Source organism: Scyliorhinus torazame, chromosome 2, assembly GCF_047496885.1.
Source record: "Scyliorhinus torazame isolate Kashiwa2021f chromosome 2, sScyTor2.1, whole genome shotgun sequence".
In the NCBI taxonomy this organism is placed as follows: Eukaryota; Metazoa; Chordata; class Chondrichthyes; order Carcharhiniformes; family Scyliorhinidae; genus Scyliorhinus; species Scyliorhinus torazame.
Genome location: NC_092708.1, coordinates 334,254,499 through 334,269,926, shown reverse-complemented (window position 1 = coordinate 334,269,926; position 15,428 = coordinate 334,254,499).

The window sequence follows — 15,428 nt, the reverse complement described above, 5'->3', positions numbered from 1 at the left end:
CCATATGTTTATCCAATAAACTTTTAAATGCCCTCAATGTTGGCGAGTTCACTACTGTAGCAGATAGGGCATTCCACGGCCTCACTACTCTTTGCGTAAAGAACCTACCTCTGACCTCTGTCCTATATCTATTACCCCTCAGTTTAAAGTTATGTCCCCTCGTGCCAGCCATTTCCATCCGCGGGAGAAGGCTCGCACTGTCCACCCTATCCAACCCCCTGATCATTTTGTATGCCTCTATTAAGTCTCCTCTTAACCTTCTTCTCTCCAACGAAAACAACCTCAAGTCCATCAGCCTTTCCTCATAAGATTTTCCCTCCATACCAGGCAACATCCTGGTAAATCTCCTCTGCACCCGCTCCAAAGCCTCCACGTCCTTCCTATAATGCGGTGACCAGAACTGTACGCAATACTCCAAATGCGGCCGTACCAGAGTTCTGTACAGCTGCAACATGACCTCCCGACTCCGGAACTCAATCCCTCTACCAATAAAGGCCAACACTCCATAGGCCTTCTTCACAATCCTATCAACCTGGGTGGCAACTTTCAGGGATCTATGTACATGGACACCTAGATCCCTCTGCTCATCCACACTTTCAAGAACTTTACCATTAGCCAAATATTCCGCATTCCTGTTATTCCTTCCAAAGTGAATCACCTCACACTTCTCTACATTAAACTCCATTTGCCACCTCTCAGCCCAGCTCTGCAGCTTATCTATATCCCTCTGTAACCTGCTACATCCTTCCACACTATCGACAACACCACCGACTTTAGTATCGTCTGCAAATTTACTCACCCACCCTTCTGCGCCTTCCTCTAGGTCATTGATAAAAATGACAAACAGCAACGGCCCCAGAACAGATCCTTGTGGTACTCCACTTGTGACTGTACTCCATTCTGAACATTTCCCATCAACCACCACCCTCTGTCTTCTTTCAGCTAGCCAATTTCTGATCCACATCTCTAAATCACCCTCAATCCCCAGCCTCCGTATTTTTTGCAATAGCCTACCGTGGGGAACCTTATCAAACGCTTTGCTGAAATCCATATACACCACATCAACTGCTCTACCCTCGTCTACCTGTTCAGTCACCTTCTCAAAGAACTCAATAAGGTTTGTGAGGCATGACCTACCCTTCACAAAGCCATGCTGACTATCCCTGATCATATTATTCCTATCTAGATGATTATAAATCTTGTCTCTTATTATCCCCTCCAAGACTTTACCCACTACAGACGTGAGGCTCACCGGTCTATAGTTGCCGGGGTTGTCTCTGCTCCCCTTTTTGAACAAAGGGACCACATTTGCTGTCCTCCAGTCCTCTGGCACTATTCCTGTAGCCAATGATGACATAAAAATCAAAGCCAAAGGTCCAGCAATCTCTTCCCTGGCCTCCCAGAGAATCCTAGGATAAATCCCATCAGGTCCCGGGGACTTATCTATTTTCAGCCTGTCCAGAATTGCCAACACCTCTTCCCTACGTACCTCAATGCCATCTATTCTATTAGCCTGGGGCTCAGCATTCACCTCCACAACATTACCTTTTTCTTGAGTGAATACTGACGAAAAATATTCATTTAGTATCTCGCCTATCTCTTCAGACTCCACACACAATTTCCCATCCCTGTCCTTGACTGGTCCTACTCTTTCCCTAGTCATTCGCTTATTCCTGACATACCTATAGAAAGCTTTTGGGTTTTCCTTGATCCTTCCTGCCAAATACTTCTCATGTCCCCTCCTTGCTCGTCTTAGCTCTCTCTTTAGATCCTTCCTCGCTACCTTGTAACTATCCATCGCCCCAACCGAAACTTCACACTTCATCTTCACATAGGCCTCCTTCTTCCTCTTAACAAGAGATTCCACTTCCTTGGTAAACCACGGTTCCCTCGCTCGACGCCTTCCTCCCTGTCTGACCGGTACATACTTATCAAGAATACGCAGTAGCTGATCCTTGAACAAGCTCCACTTATCCAGTGTGCCCAACACTTGCAGCCTACTTCTCCACCTTATCCCCCCCAAGTCACGTCTAATGGCATCATAATTGCCCTTCCCCCAGCTATAACTCTTGCCCTGCGGTGTATACTTATCCCTTTCCATCATTAACGTAAACATCACCGAATTGTGGTCACTGTCCCCAAAGTGCTCTCCTACCTCCAAATCCAACACCTGGCCTGGTTCATTACCCAAAACCAAATCCAACGTGGCCTCGCCTCTTGTTGGCCTGTCAACATATTGTTTCAGGAAACCCTCCTGCACACACTGTACAAAAAACGACCCATCTATTGTACTCGAACTATATCTTTTCCAGTCAATATTTGGAAAGTTAAAGTCTCCCATAATAACTACCCTGTTACTTTCGCTCATATCCAGAATCATCTTCGCCATCCTTTCCTCTGCATCCCTAGAACTATTAGGAGGCCTATAAAAAACTCCCAACAGGGTGACCTCTCCTCTCCTGTTTCTAACCTCAGCCCATACTACCTCGGAAGAAGAGTCCCCATCTAGCATCCTCTCCGCCACCGTAATACTGCTCTTGACTAGCAGCGCCACACCTCCCCCTCTTTTGCCTCCTTCTCTGAGCTTACTAAAACACCTAAACCCCGGAACCTGCAACATCCATTCCTGTCCCTGCTCTATCCATGTCTCCGAAATGGCCACAACATCGAAGTCCCAGGTACCAACCCACGCTGCCAGTTCCCCTACCTTGTTTCGTATACTCCTGGCATTGAAGTAGACACACTTCAAACCACCTACCTGAACACTGGCCCCCTCCTGCGACGTCAAATCTGTGCTCCTGACCTCTATACTCTCATTCTCCCTTACCCTAAAACTACAATCCAGGTTCCCATGCCCATGCTGCGTTAGTTTAAACCCCCCCAAAGAGCACTAACAAATCTCCCCCCCAGGATATTTGTGCCCCTCAGGTTCAGATGTAGACCATCCTGTCTGTAGAGGTCCCACCTTCCCCAGAAAGAGCCCCAGTTATCCAGAAATCTGAATCCCTCCCGCCTGCACCATCCCTGTAGCCACGTGTTTAAATGCTCTCTCTCCCTATTCCTCATCTCACTATCACGTGGCACGGGCAACAACCCAGAGATAACAACTCTGTTTGTTCTAGTTCTGAGCTTCCATCCTAGCTCCCTGAAAGCCTGCCTGACATCCTTGTCCCCTTTCCTACCTATGTCGTTGGTGCCAATGTGGACCACGACTTGGGGCTGCTCCCCCTCCCCCCTCAGGACCCGGAAAACACGATCCGAGACATCACGTACCCTTGCACCTGGGAGGCAACATACCAAACGTGAGTCTCTCACGCTCCCACAAAATCTCCTATCTGTGCCCCTGACTATAGAGTCCCCAATTACTAATGCTCTGCTCCTCTCCCCCCTTCCCTTCTGAGCAACAGGGACAGACTCCGTGCCAGAGGCCCGTACCCCATGGCTTACCCCTGGTAAGTCGTCCCCCCCACAAGTATCCAAAGCGGTATACTTGTTTCTCAGGGGAACGACCGCAGGGGATCCCTGCACTGACTGTTTTTTCCCAGTCCCTCTTACAGTTACCCACCTATCTCCAATCTTTGGTGTAACTAATTCCCTGAAGCTGCTATCTATGACCCCTTCTGCCTCCCGAATGATCCGAAGTTCTTCCAACTCCAGCTCCAGTTCCCTAACTCGGTCTTGGAGGAGCTGGAGATGGCAGCACTTCCTGCAGGTAAAATCAGCAGGGACACTAACTGCATCCCTCACCTCAAACATCCTGCAGGAGGAACATTGCACTCCCTTCCCTGCCATTCCTCTAACTTTCTACCAAGATCTGGCTAACAACTAAATTAAATTTTTATAAAAAATAATAATAATATAATAAAAGATGGTACTTACCTCAGACCAATGGGTTTTATTATTAGGTTAGAGGAGGAGGGCGGGTGGGAGACACTACACGTGTAGTGTCTCGGGTTTCCTCTCCACCAGAATTTATTGGTGAGGGTCTTCCCAGACGTCCGCGGGTCGACTTTCTGTTCCCGCCTAAAAAACTAATTTAAAAAAAAAAGAAAAATTCTCAGCTCCTGCTGAAATTGACTAACCAGCCAGCTCCACTCCCGCCGAAATCGACTGGCCTGCCCCTGCAAAGACAAGTGCTTTTAAAGGTTGACTTACCTCCCAGCAACCTCCTTCCGCAATGCTCCCGCTGAAACTGACTCACCAGCTGTTCTCACGCCCCGAAATCGACTGGCCTGCCCCTGCAAAGACAAGTGCTTTTAAAGGTTGACTTACCTCCCAGCAACCTCCTTCCGCAATGCTCCCGCTGAAACTAATAGACAGAGCTAGTGATTCTACAACCAACACATCAGATCTAAGCTCTGCAGTCCTGCCATATCCAGCCGTGAATGATGGTGGACAATTAAACAACTCACTGGAGGAGGAGGCTCCACAAATATCCCCATCCTCAGTGATGGAGGAGCCCAGCACATATGTGCAAAAGACAAGGCATTCGCAACAATCTTTAGCCAGAAGTGCCGAGTGGATGATCCATCTCGGTTTAAGTCCCCAGCATCACAGATGTCAGTCTTCAGCCAATACGATTCGCTCCACATGATATCAAGAAATGGCAGAAGGCACTGGATACGGCAAAGGCTATGGGTCCTGATGATATTCCGGTAATAGTACTGAAGAACTAGCCGGACCCCAAGCCAAGCTGTTCCAGTACAGCTACAATACTGGCATCTACCCGGCAATGAGGAAAATTGCCCGGATGTACCCTGTACACAAGAAACAGGACAAATCAATCCAGCCAATTACCGCCCTATCAGTCTACTCCCCATCGTCAGCAAAGTGATGGAAAGAGTCGTCAACAGTGCTATCAAGTGGCTGATAAAAATAAAAAACTTGAACTGAGAAGATAATGCCTTCACTGAAATTGAAGACAGTTTTCCCAAATGTGGACAAATAACCCGAGAGTAGTAATTATCTGCTGGATTTAGCTCATAGAGTTATATAACATTGGCTGTTATTTGGGAAGAAGGGGCGTCTCAGAATTCAGGAAACACAGGTAGTTGGGAACAAAGGGGTAACTTCATGTAATACTGTGTGTGTGTGTGTTTGTGTATCGCCATCAGTGTAGTTACGTGTCCTGTTGTAGTGCATTATAGTCCTTCTTGTTGTGTGTTTCTCTTCTAAGTTAATAAATATTCTTTATTAATTGATCAGAAAACCACTGGACTATTCCGCCCTGTGTTGCATGTCTTCCCTCACATTATACCAATTTGAAAATACAAACCAATGTTCCAAGTTACCCTTCAGGGTTTTGGTATATGACGCATTTAACGTCAGTGGGGTTCTTAACACCACAAAACGATCTTTATGCAAATCTGCGCAAGATTCTGCCTAACTCCCATGATGTTTTCATCCTGCAACACTCTACCCTCTACCCATGCTCTCTTTGCACCTCGAAGCAGAGTAAGGCTGCTCCGATACATAGGATACCTACATAAAACATGGCAGATTTTCTCTCTCAGAAACAGAAGGCCTTAAGAAATAGAAGCTGGAGCAGGCCAATCAGCTTTTTGAGTCTACTCTGCCATTAAATAAGATCATAGAATCACTACGGCGCAGAAGGAGGCCATTTGTCCCATCGAGTCTGCACCGACCCTCTGAAAGAGCGCCCTATCTAGGCCCATATCTCCATCCTACCCCTGTAACCCAGTACTCCACCTAACGTTTTGTATACCAAGGAGCACCAAGGAGTAATTTTAGCATGGCCAATCCACCTAACCTGCTGTGGGAGGAAACCGGAGCATCCAGAGGAAATCCACGCAGAAACGGTGAGAATGTGCAAACTCCACAGACTGTCACCCAAGGTTAGAATCGAACCCGGGTCCCTGGCACTAAGAGGCAGCAGTGCTAACCATTGTGTTATCGTGCCACCCACAGTGGCTGACAGTGCCGCCCAAGATCGTGGCTGATCATCTACCACATCACTATCTTCCCAAACTATCCTCTTTGCCATGAACGCTGAACTTTGCAAGCTGACTATGTTTTAAAAGGTACCTTTAACTCAAAGTAAAACAGAAAATTTTGGAAAGGAATATGTAACTAGAATTCCTGATAAACACCTCAGTTCTAAGAAGTGCCTATGTGATCTCAGGTTGCCATGGGGAGAGAAGCTCAAATAGAAACTCACTGAGGTGTCAAGTGGCAGCTTTAGCTCCGCCCACAGAACAGAGAAAAATTACGGTGGAAACGCAGGCAGGAAGTCTCCCAGGAAATAGTTTAATAGTCTTCTCTGTCCTGTGGGAAAGAATGGGGAGCAGAAATAAAACTCAGTCTGGGGAAACGGCTTTATCAGATACAACTAAATCATTTAATGGGGTTGGATATAGGATTCTCTGGAATGTTGGATCATCAAGATTGTAGTGATTTGAGGAATTTAGAGGGGATTTGAGAAGAAACTATTTCACTCAGAGAGTGGAGTTAATCTGGAACTCACTGCCTGAAAGGGTATTTAAGAAGCATTTAGATGAGCACTTTTAATTGCGTAGCATACAAGGCTACCGACCAATTGCTGCAAAATGGGATTCGAACAGATAGGTGTTTGATGGACGGCACAGACCATGAGGGCCGTAGGGCTTCTATCGGTGATGTGAACTCTATGATTCGATGATTTTCAACCTGGTGTGGCTGAAGAGCCTGAAGTGATTTTGAGACTGTCCCTTTAATGCAAGAAGCGTGGTATAGAGGAATAATGTTTCTTAAGACAGATTTTGGTTGCATTAGTTAATTACTGCAAAACGTCTTTTCTCTTTAGTTTAATATATCGGTTGTCTTTGAATTAATGTTTTATCTGTTAATTTTAATTTGTTACAGTAAAAGTCTTACAAGGTCAAATCCTGTCCTTTGGTGATTTCCGTTGGTGTGGTGGGGATTCTTTTTTTATAAAACATTACCAGTCTCTCTGGGGATTGTAACTCCCTTCATTGTGCTCAGTATATCAAAAATGTAGCAAACAATGGCTTGAGTATACTGAGCATTCACAGCTTTGGGGTTAGAAAATTCCGAAGATTCACAACCCTTTGAATGAGAAAATTTCTCCTCATATCAGTCGTAAATGACTAATGCTGTATTCTAGATCGCCTAGCCAGAGAAAATATTTTCTAAGCACCTACACTGGAAAGCTCTTTCAGAATTTTATGTGTTTCAATGCACCCCTCATTTATCTTAATTCCAGGGAATATAGGCCTGTTATGCTCAATCTCTCCTAAAATCCAAATATCTCCCTCCTTGAATAAGGAGAACAAAACTGCACACAGCAACCCATGTGTGATCTCATTAACACCCCGCATAGTTGTAGCAAGACTCCCCTACTTTTATATTCAATTTACGCTCCCACTCTTGCAATAAAGGCCAACATTTTATTTGCCTTCCTAATTATTTGTTGTGCTGTCAACATTTTGTGACTCATGTCCAAAGATGCTCTGGCCCCTCTGTCCTGCAATATTGCAAAGTCACTCTCCATTTAGATAAGAACCTGTTTTTCCATTTTACATATTAAAGCGGATAGCCTCACATTTACTCCATCTGCCAAAGATTTGTCTATTCACTCAAACTTTGCTGAGATTCTTTTTTGTACCCTCATGGCATACTTTCCAACCTTTCTTTGTATCATCAGCAGATCCGACTACAATACACTCTGTCCTTCATCCAAGTCATTAATATAGATTGTAGATAGCTAAATTGATGGCACTCCACGTGTTACAGTTTGCCATCCTGAAAACGTCCCATTAATCCCGACACTCTGTTTCCCATTAGTTAGCAAATCCTCTATCCGAGCTAATATATTACCCCCAAGACAATATGCTCCTATTTTGTGCAGTACGTTTTTTGTGGCACCTTATCTAATGCCTTTTGGAAATCCAAATACACTACATCTACTGTTTCCCCTTTATCTGTCCTGTTTGTTACGTCTCAGGGAACTCCAATAAATTTGTCAAACGTGATTTTCCTTTCATAAAACCGTGTTGAGTGCTTAATTTTACCATGATTCGCTAAATGTCCTCCTGAAAATTCCTTAACTAATGCAGCAATTTACCAATGACAGATACAAGACTAACTTGATTTCCCTGTCCCTCCTTTCTTGAATGGATGAGCATTTGGGGTTTTCCAAGCTGCTGCAACCTTTCCAGAATCTTCACTTGTGAAGACGGATACAAAGATTTTGTTCAAAGTCTCTGTCATTTCCTTATTTCCCATTTTCATCCTCTGTGGGACAAAAGTTTACTTTAGCTTCTCTCTTTCTTTTTATATACTTGTGAGAGCTCTTACCATCTGTTTTTAAATTTCTTGCAAGTTTATTCTCATACTCTATTTTCCCTCTCTTTATTATTTTGGTCATCCTTGGCTAGTTTCTAAACTTTTCCAAATTATGTGGACTACAACTGATCTTTGCAGAATTGTATGCCTTTTCGAGACCCTGGTTCAGACGAGGGCGGGTCTCCAGGACTGGCAGTGGCAGGTGATGGTGGAGCCTCTGGAGCTCACTTGGGCCTCACCTCCATCCCATGGAGTAGACCGGGGGCCATCAAGCATCCCGAGGGAGGAGGAAGTTATGGAGCCCATGCTGGTGCCTCCCACTGGGAGGTGATGGAACACCTCAATACTCCCGAATCTCCCCCAACTGACACCAGCACACCTGATGGGCAGCGGGCAGAATAGGGTGGCACTTCTTCACCCATGACACTCAAAAGTCAGCTGGACACATCCAGGTCCAGGCCCTCCTGAGGGCCTAACACATTCCAATCTGCCACAGTCCTCTGTCTGAAGGGTGTTAGTGGTGGGCTGGGCTGGGTGTAGAGGGTGTGCTGGGTGAGAAGTGTGGGACGGTGGTGGGATGTGTGGAGAGGGTGGTGTTGGAGGATGGCATGGGGCAGGGCCCCCAGTACACTTGAACATTTCACCTGGGGTCACCGTCAGAGACGTGGTAGCGAATAGGACCAGAAGTATAAGTCCGCCTTGTATGATGGTTTACCCAGTGAGTGGTCCGTCACCGCTCACTATCTCTATAACCGCATCCCCCACCCCACCCCATCCCTCACAAAGGATATATAGGCCCGTGAGATGTATTACATTCCTGGACCAGGCTAGAAAACTGGACCGAAACCCTAATATTTTATTTTAATTTTGTAAGTATGTGAGGAAAGTATACTTTGCTCCAGAAGTGATTGCACGAAGAACTAGGAATATGGTATATTAAAACAAACTTTATTACTAACACAGTATTAAAATCTTTAACCTGGTATGGAGGGCATTAGCTGTGAGGGGAGGTTGGAGAAACTTGGTTTGTTCTCACTTGACCGATGGAGGTTGAGGGGTGACCTGATAGAGGTCTACAAGATTATGAGGGGCATGGACAGAGTGGATAGTCAGAAGCTTTTTTCCAGGGTAGAGGGTTCAATTACCGGGGGCATAGGTTTAAGGTGCGAGGGGCAAATATTAAAGGATATGTACGAGGCAAGTTTTTACACAGAAGGAGGTGGGAGGCTGGAACTCATTGCCGAGCGAGGTAGTGGAAGCAGATACGATAGTGACTTTTAAGGGGCGTCTTGACAAATACATGAATAGGATGGGAATAGAGGGATATGGTCCCCGGAAGGTTAGGGGTTTTTAGTTCAGACGGGCAGAATGGTCAGTGCAGGCTTAGAGGGCCTCTGCTGTCATTTCCTTTGTTCTTTGTTCTATCATACCCAAAAATAGCTTACAATTACCTCTTAAACAATACTACTCAATACAAAACCCTTAATTGCTATCTTTATTCCCACTTAAACGAGAAAATAGACCATCTCAGCTCTCAATCCACCTTAAATACCTTTGGCACAGAGTAATACTTGCTTTATTATTTGCATTAGAGATTTCTTGACATTGCTTCACAGAACAGATCAGACTCCGGTCTGAACCTCTGCAGAAACTTTGGCTGAATGTTTTCAAAAACTGTTTTGACTGGCTGGTTCAGCTCCCCTTGTCGTCAGACAAGTCTGCACTGCTTTAAATACAGTTAATCTCTTTTAATTAACCTACAGTGCGAACAAACTGCCTTACTTGTCTCAGCTTCAGCCAGATCAGGGGCGAAATTCTCCGGAAACGGCGCGATGTCCGCCGACTGGCGCCCAAAACGTCGCAAATCAGACACGGGCATCGCGCCGCCCCAAAGGTGCGGAATGCTCCGCATCTTTGGGGGCCGAGCCCCAACATTGAGGAGCTAGGCCGGCGCCGGACGAATTTCCGCCCCGCCAGCTGGCGGAAAAGGCGTTTGGTGCCCCGCCAGCTGGCGCGGAAATGACATCTCTGGGCGGCGCATGCACGGGAGCGTCAGCAAGCGATGACAGCATTCCCGCGCATGCGCAGTGGAGGGAGTCTCTTCTGCCTCCGCCATGGTGGAGACCGTGGCGGAGGCGGAAGGGAAAGAGTGCCCCCACGGCACAGGCCCGCCCGCGGATCGGTGGGCCCCGATCGCAGGCCAGGCCACCGTGGGGGCACTCCCCAGGGGCAGATCGCCCCGCGACCCCCCCAGGATCCCGGAGCCCGCCCGCGCCGCCTTGTCCTGCCGGTAAGAGAGGTGGTTTAATCTACGCCGGCGGGACAGGCATTTTAGTGGCGGGACATCGGCCCATCCGGGCCGGAGAATCGAGCGGGGGGGCCCGCCAACCGGTGCGCCGTGATTCCCGCCCCAGCTGAATATCCGGTGCCGGAGACTTTGGCAACCGGTGGGGGCGGGATTCACGCCAGCCCCCGGCGATTCTCCGACCCGGCGGGCAGTCGGAGAATTTCGGCCCAGAACTCCACTGAAAATGCTTTTGAAAATGCCTGATGCCTCCACAATGCCATCAGCTCACCAAGCTGAAAATTAATAAACTCTCCAGGGAGTCCCATTAATCAAAACAAAATTGCATCAGCCCAAACATTTATAATGGTTAATTGTACCTAATGCTCCTAAAAGCTCTGTTCTCATTCAAATCAAGATTCTCTTTAAAAACCTGGCTGCAGCAGTCAAGCACACTCTAACCCAGGCTTTTAAACATTACTTCGCCAAAAACCTATAATACCATATATCAGAAAGTTCTACATTCATCACAGATGGAATGGACGAAAACATGCAGGGATCACCCAGATGGACAGTGGAATGTAATCCTAAAGGCAGGAATCAGACTTTGTCAAATAATGAGAACCACCAGAGGTCATCTCGCAGCGAGTCATCATCATCCTCCGTCCCGTGGACATGACCGCTGAGGCTGCCTGCAGAGGGAAAACACCCTGTGGTGAGGCACAGAGGACAGTCGGATGGCAAAGCGGGCAACTGGGGTGGTGGGATGAAGTGAAGGTCAGTAGGACAGGAAAGGTGCGATGGAGGATAGTGGGATAGGGAAGATGGAGTGAAGGGAGGAGGGACAGGAAGGTGGAGTGAAGGGAGGAGGAACACGGGAGGTGGCGTGAAGGGAGGAGGGACAGGGAAGGTGCGGTGAAGGGAGGAGGGACAGGGGAGGTGGAGTGTTGGGAGGAGGGACAGGGAAGGTGCGGTGAAGGGAGGAGGGACAGGGGAGGTGGAGTGTTGGGAGGAGGGACAGGGAAGGTGGAGTGAAGGGAGGAGGGACAGGGGAGGCGGAGTGAAGGGAGGAGGGACAGGGAAGGTGCGGTGAAGGGAGGAGGGACAGGGGAGGTGGAGTGTTGGGAGGAGGGACAGGGAAGGTGGAGTGAAGGGAGGAGGGACACAAAAGGTGTAGTGAAGTGAGGGAGACAGGGAAGTTGGAGTGAAGGGAGGAGGGACAGGGAAGGTGGAGTGAAGGGAGAAGGGACAGGGGTGGTGGAGTGAAGGGAGGAGGGACAGGGGAGGTGGAGTGAAGGGAGGAGGTACAGGTAAGGTGGAGTGAAGGGAGGGGGGTCAGGGAAGGTGGAGTGAAGGGAGGAGGGACACGAAAGATGGAGTGAAGGGAGGGTGACAGGGAAGTTGGAGTGAAGGGAGGAGGGACATGGAAGGTGGAGTGAAGAGAGGAGGGACAGCGGAGGAGGAGTGAAGGGAGGAGGGTCAGGGGAGGTGGAGTGAAGGGAGGTGGGACAAGGGAGGTTCAGTGAAGGGTGGAGGGACAGGGAGGGTGGAGTGAAAAGAGGAGGGACAGAGAAGGTGGAGTGAAGCGAGGAGGGACGGAAGGTGTAGTGAAGGGAGGAGGGACAGGGAAGGGAGAGTGAAGGGAGGAGGGACAGGGAAGGTGGAGTGAAGGGAGGAGGGACAGAGAAGGTAGAGTGAAGGGAGAGGGACAGGGAAGGTGGAGTGAAGGGAGGAGGGACAGGGAAGGTGTAGTGAAGGGAGGAGGGACAGGGGAGGTGGAGTGAAAGGGAGGAGCGACACGGAAGGTGGGGTGAAGGAGGAGGGACGGGGAGGTGGAGTGAAGGAGGAGGGACAGGGAAGGTGGAGTGTAGGGAGGTGGGACAGGGAAGGTGGAGTGAAGGGAGGAGAGACACGGAAGGTGGGGTGAAGGAGGAGGGACAGGGAAGGTGGAGTGAAGGGAGGAGGGACAGGGAAGGTGGAGTGAAGGGAGGAGGGACAGCGGAGGTAGAGTGAAGGGAGGAGAGACAGGGAAGGTGCTGGAAGGGAGGAGGGACATAGAAGGTGGGGTGAAGGGAGGAGGGACAGGGGAGGTGGAGTGAAGGGAGGAGGAACAGGGAAGGTGGAGTGAAGGGAGGAGGGACAGGGGAGGTGGAGTGAAGGAAGGAAGGATGGAGAACGTGGAGTGAAGGGAGGAGGGACAGGGAAGGTGGAGTGAAGGGAGGAGGGACAGGGAAGGTGGATTGAAGGGAGGAGGGACAGCGGACGTGGAGTGAAGGGAGTAGGGACAGAGAAGGAGGAGTGAAGGGAGGAGGGACAGGGAAGGTGGAGTGAAGGGAGGAGGGACAGCGGAGGTAGAGTGAAGGGAGGAGAGACAGGGAAGGTGCTGGGAGGGAGGAGGGACGGCGAGGTGGAGTGAAGGGAGGAAGGACAGGGAAGGTGGAGTAAAGGGAGGGGGGACAGGGAGGTTCAGTGACGGGATGAGGGACTGGGAAGGGGAATGAAGGGAGAAAGGACAGCGGAGGAGGAGTCAAGGGAGGAGGGACAGGGAAGGTGAAGTGAAGGGAGGAGAGACACGGAAGGTGGGGTGAAGGAGGAGGGACAGGGGAGGTGGAGTGAAGGAGGAGGGACAGGGAAGGTGGAGTGTAGGGAGGTGCTACAGGGAAGGTGGAGTGAAGGGAGGAGAGACACAAAAGGTGGGGTGAAGGAGGAGGGACAGGGAAGGTGGAGTGAAGGGAGGAGGGACGGGGAAGGTGGGGTGAAGGGAGGAGAGACACGGAAGGTGGGGTGAAGGAGGATGGACAGGGAAGGTGGAGTGAAGGGAGGAGGGACAGGGGAGGTGGAGTGAAGGGAGTGCAGACAGGGAAGGTGGAGTGAAGGGAGGAGGGACAGGGGAGTTGGAGTGAAGTAAGGAGGGACAGGGTATTTGGAGTGAAAGGAGGGGGAAAGGGAAGGTGGAGAGAAGGGAGGAGAGACAGGGGTGGTGGAGTGAAGGGAGGAGGGACAGTGAATTTGGAGTGAAATGAGGGGGAAAGGGAAGGTGGAGTGAAGGGAGGAGTGTCAGGGGAGGTGGAGTGAAGGGAGGAGGGACAGGGGAGGTGGAGTGAAGGGAGGAGGGACAGGGGAGGTTCAGTGAAGGGAGGAGAGATAGGCAAGGTGGAGTGAAGGGAGAAGGGACAGGGAAGGTGCAGTGACGGGAGAAGGGAAAGGGAAGGTGGAGTGAAGGGAGGAGGGACAGGGAAGGTGGAGTGAAGGGAGGAGGGACAGGGAAGGTGCAGTGAAGGGAGGAGGGAAAGGGGAGGTGGAGTGAAAGGAGGAGGGACAGAGAAGGTGGAGTGAAGGGAGGAGGGACATGGAAGGTGGAGTGAAGAAAGGAGGGACAGCGGAGGAGGAGTAAAGGGCGGAGGGACAGGGAAGGTGGAGTGAAGGGAGGAGGGACAAGGAAGGTGGAGTGAAGGGAGCGGGGACAGGGAGGTTCAGTGAAGGGAGGAGGGACAGGGGAGGTGAAGTGAAGGGAGGAGGGACAGGGAAGGTGGAGTGAAGGGAGGAGTGTCAGGGGAGGTGGAGTGAAGGGAGGAGGGACGGGGAAGGTGGAGTGAAGGAAGGAAGGATGGAGAACGTGGAGTGAAGGGAGGAGGGACAGGGAAGGTGGAGTGAAGGGAGGAGGGACAGGGAAGGAGGATTGAAGGGAGGAGGGACAGCGGACGTGGAGTGAAGGGAGTAGGGACAGAGAAGGAGGAGTGAAGGGAGGAGGGACAGGGAAGGTGGAGAGAAGGGAGGAGGGACAGCGGAGGTAGAGTGAAGGGAGAAGAGACAGGGAAGGTGCTGGAAGGGAGGAGGAACGGCGAGGTGGAGTGAAGGGAAAAAGGACAGGGAAGGTGGAGTGAAGGGAGGGGGGACAGGGAGGTTCAGTGACGGGATGAGGGACAGGGAAGGGGAATGAAGGGAGAAGGGACAGCGGAGGAGGAGTGAAGGGAGGAGGGACAGGGAAGGTGGAGTGAAGGGAGGAGAGACACGGACGGTGGGGAGAAGGAGGAGAGACAGGGGAGGTGGAGTGAAGGAGGAGGGACAGGGAAGGTGGAGTGAAGGGAGGAGAGACACGAAAGGTGGGGTGAAGGGAGGAGGGAAAGGGAAGGTGGAGTGAAGGGAGGAGGGACAGCGGAGGAGGAGTGAAGGGAGGAGGGTCAGGGGAGGTGGAGTGAAGGGAGGAGGGACGGGGAAGGTGGAGTGAAGGGAGGAGGGACATGGAAGGTGGAGTGAAGAGAGGAGGGACAGCGGAGGAGGAGTGAAGGGAGGAGGGTCAGGGGAGGTGGAGTGAAGGGAGGTGGGACAAGGCAGGTTCAGTGAAGGGTGGAGGGACAGGGAGGGTGGAGTGAAAATAGGAGGGACAGAGAAGGTGGAGTGAAGCGAGGAGGGACGGAAGGTGTAGTGAAGGGAGGAGGGACAGGGAAGGGAGAGTGAAGGGAGGAGAGACAGGGAAGGTGGAGTGAAGGGAGGAGGGACAGAGAAGGTAGAGTGAAGGGAGGGGGACAGGGAAGGTGGAGTGAAGGGAGGAGGTACAGGGGAGTTGGAGTGAAAGGGAGGAGAGACACGGAAGGTGGGGTGTAGGAGGAGGGACAGGGAAGGTGGAGTGTAGGGAGGTGGGACAGGGAAGGTGGAGTGAAGGGAGGAGAGACACGGAAGGTGGGGTGAAGGAGGAGGGACAGGGAGGTGGGGTGAAGGGAGGAGGGACAGGGGAGGTGGAGTGAAGGGAGGAGGGACAGGGGTGGTGGAGTGAAGTGAGGAGGGACAGGGAATTTGGAGTGAAAGGAGGGGGAAAGGGAAGGTGGAGTGAAAGGAAGAG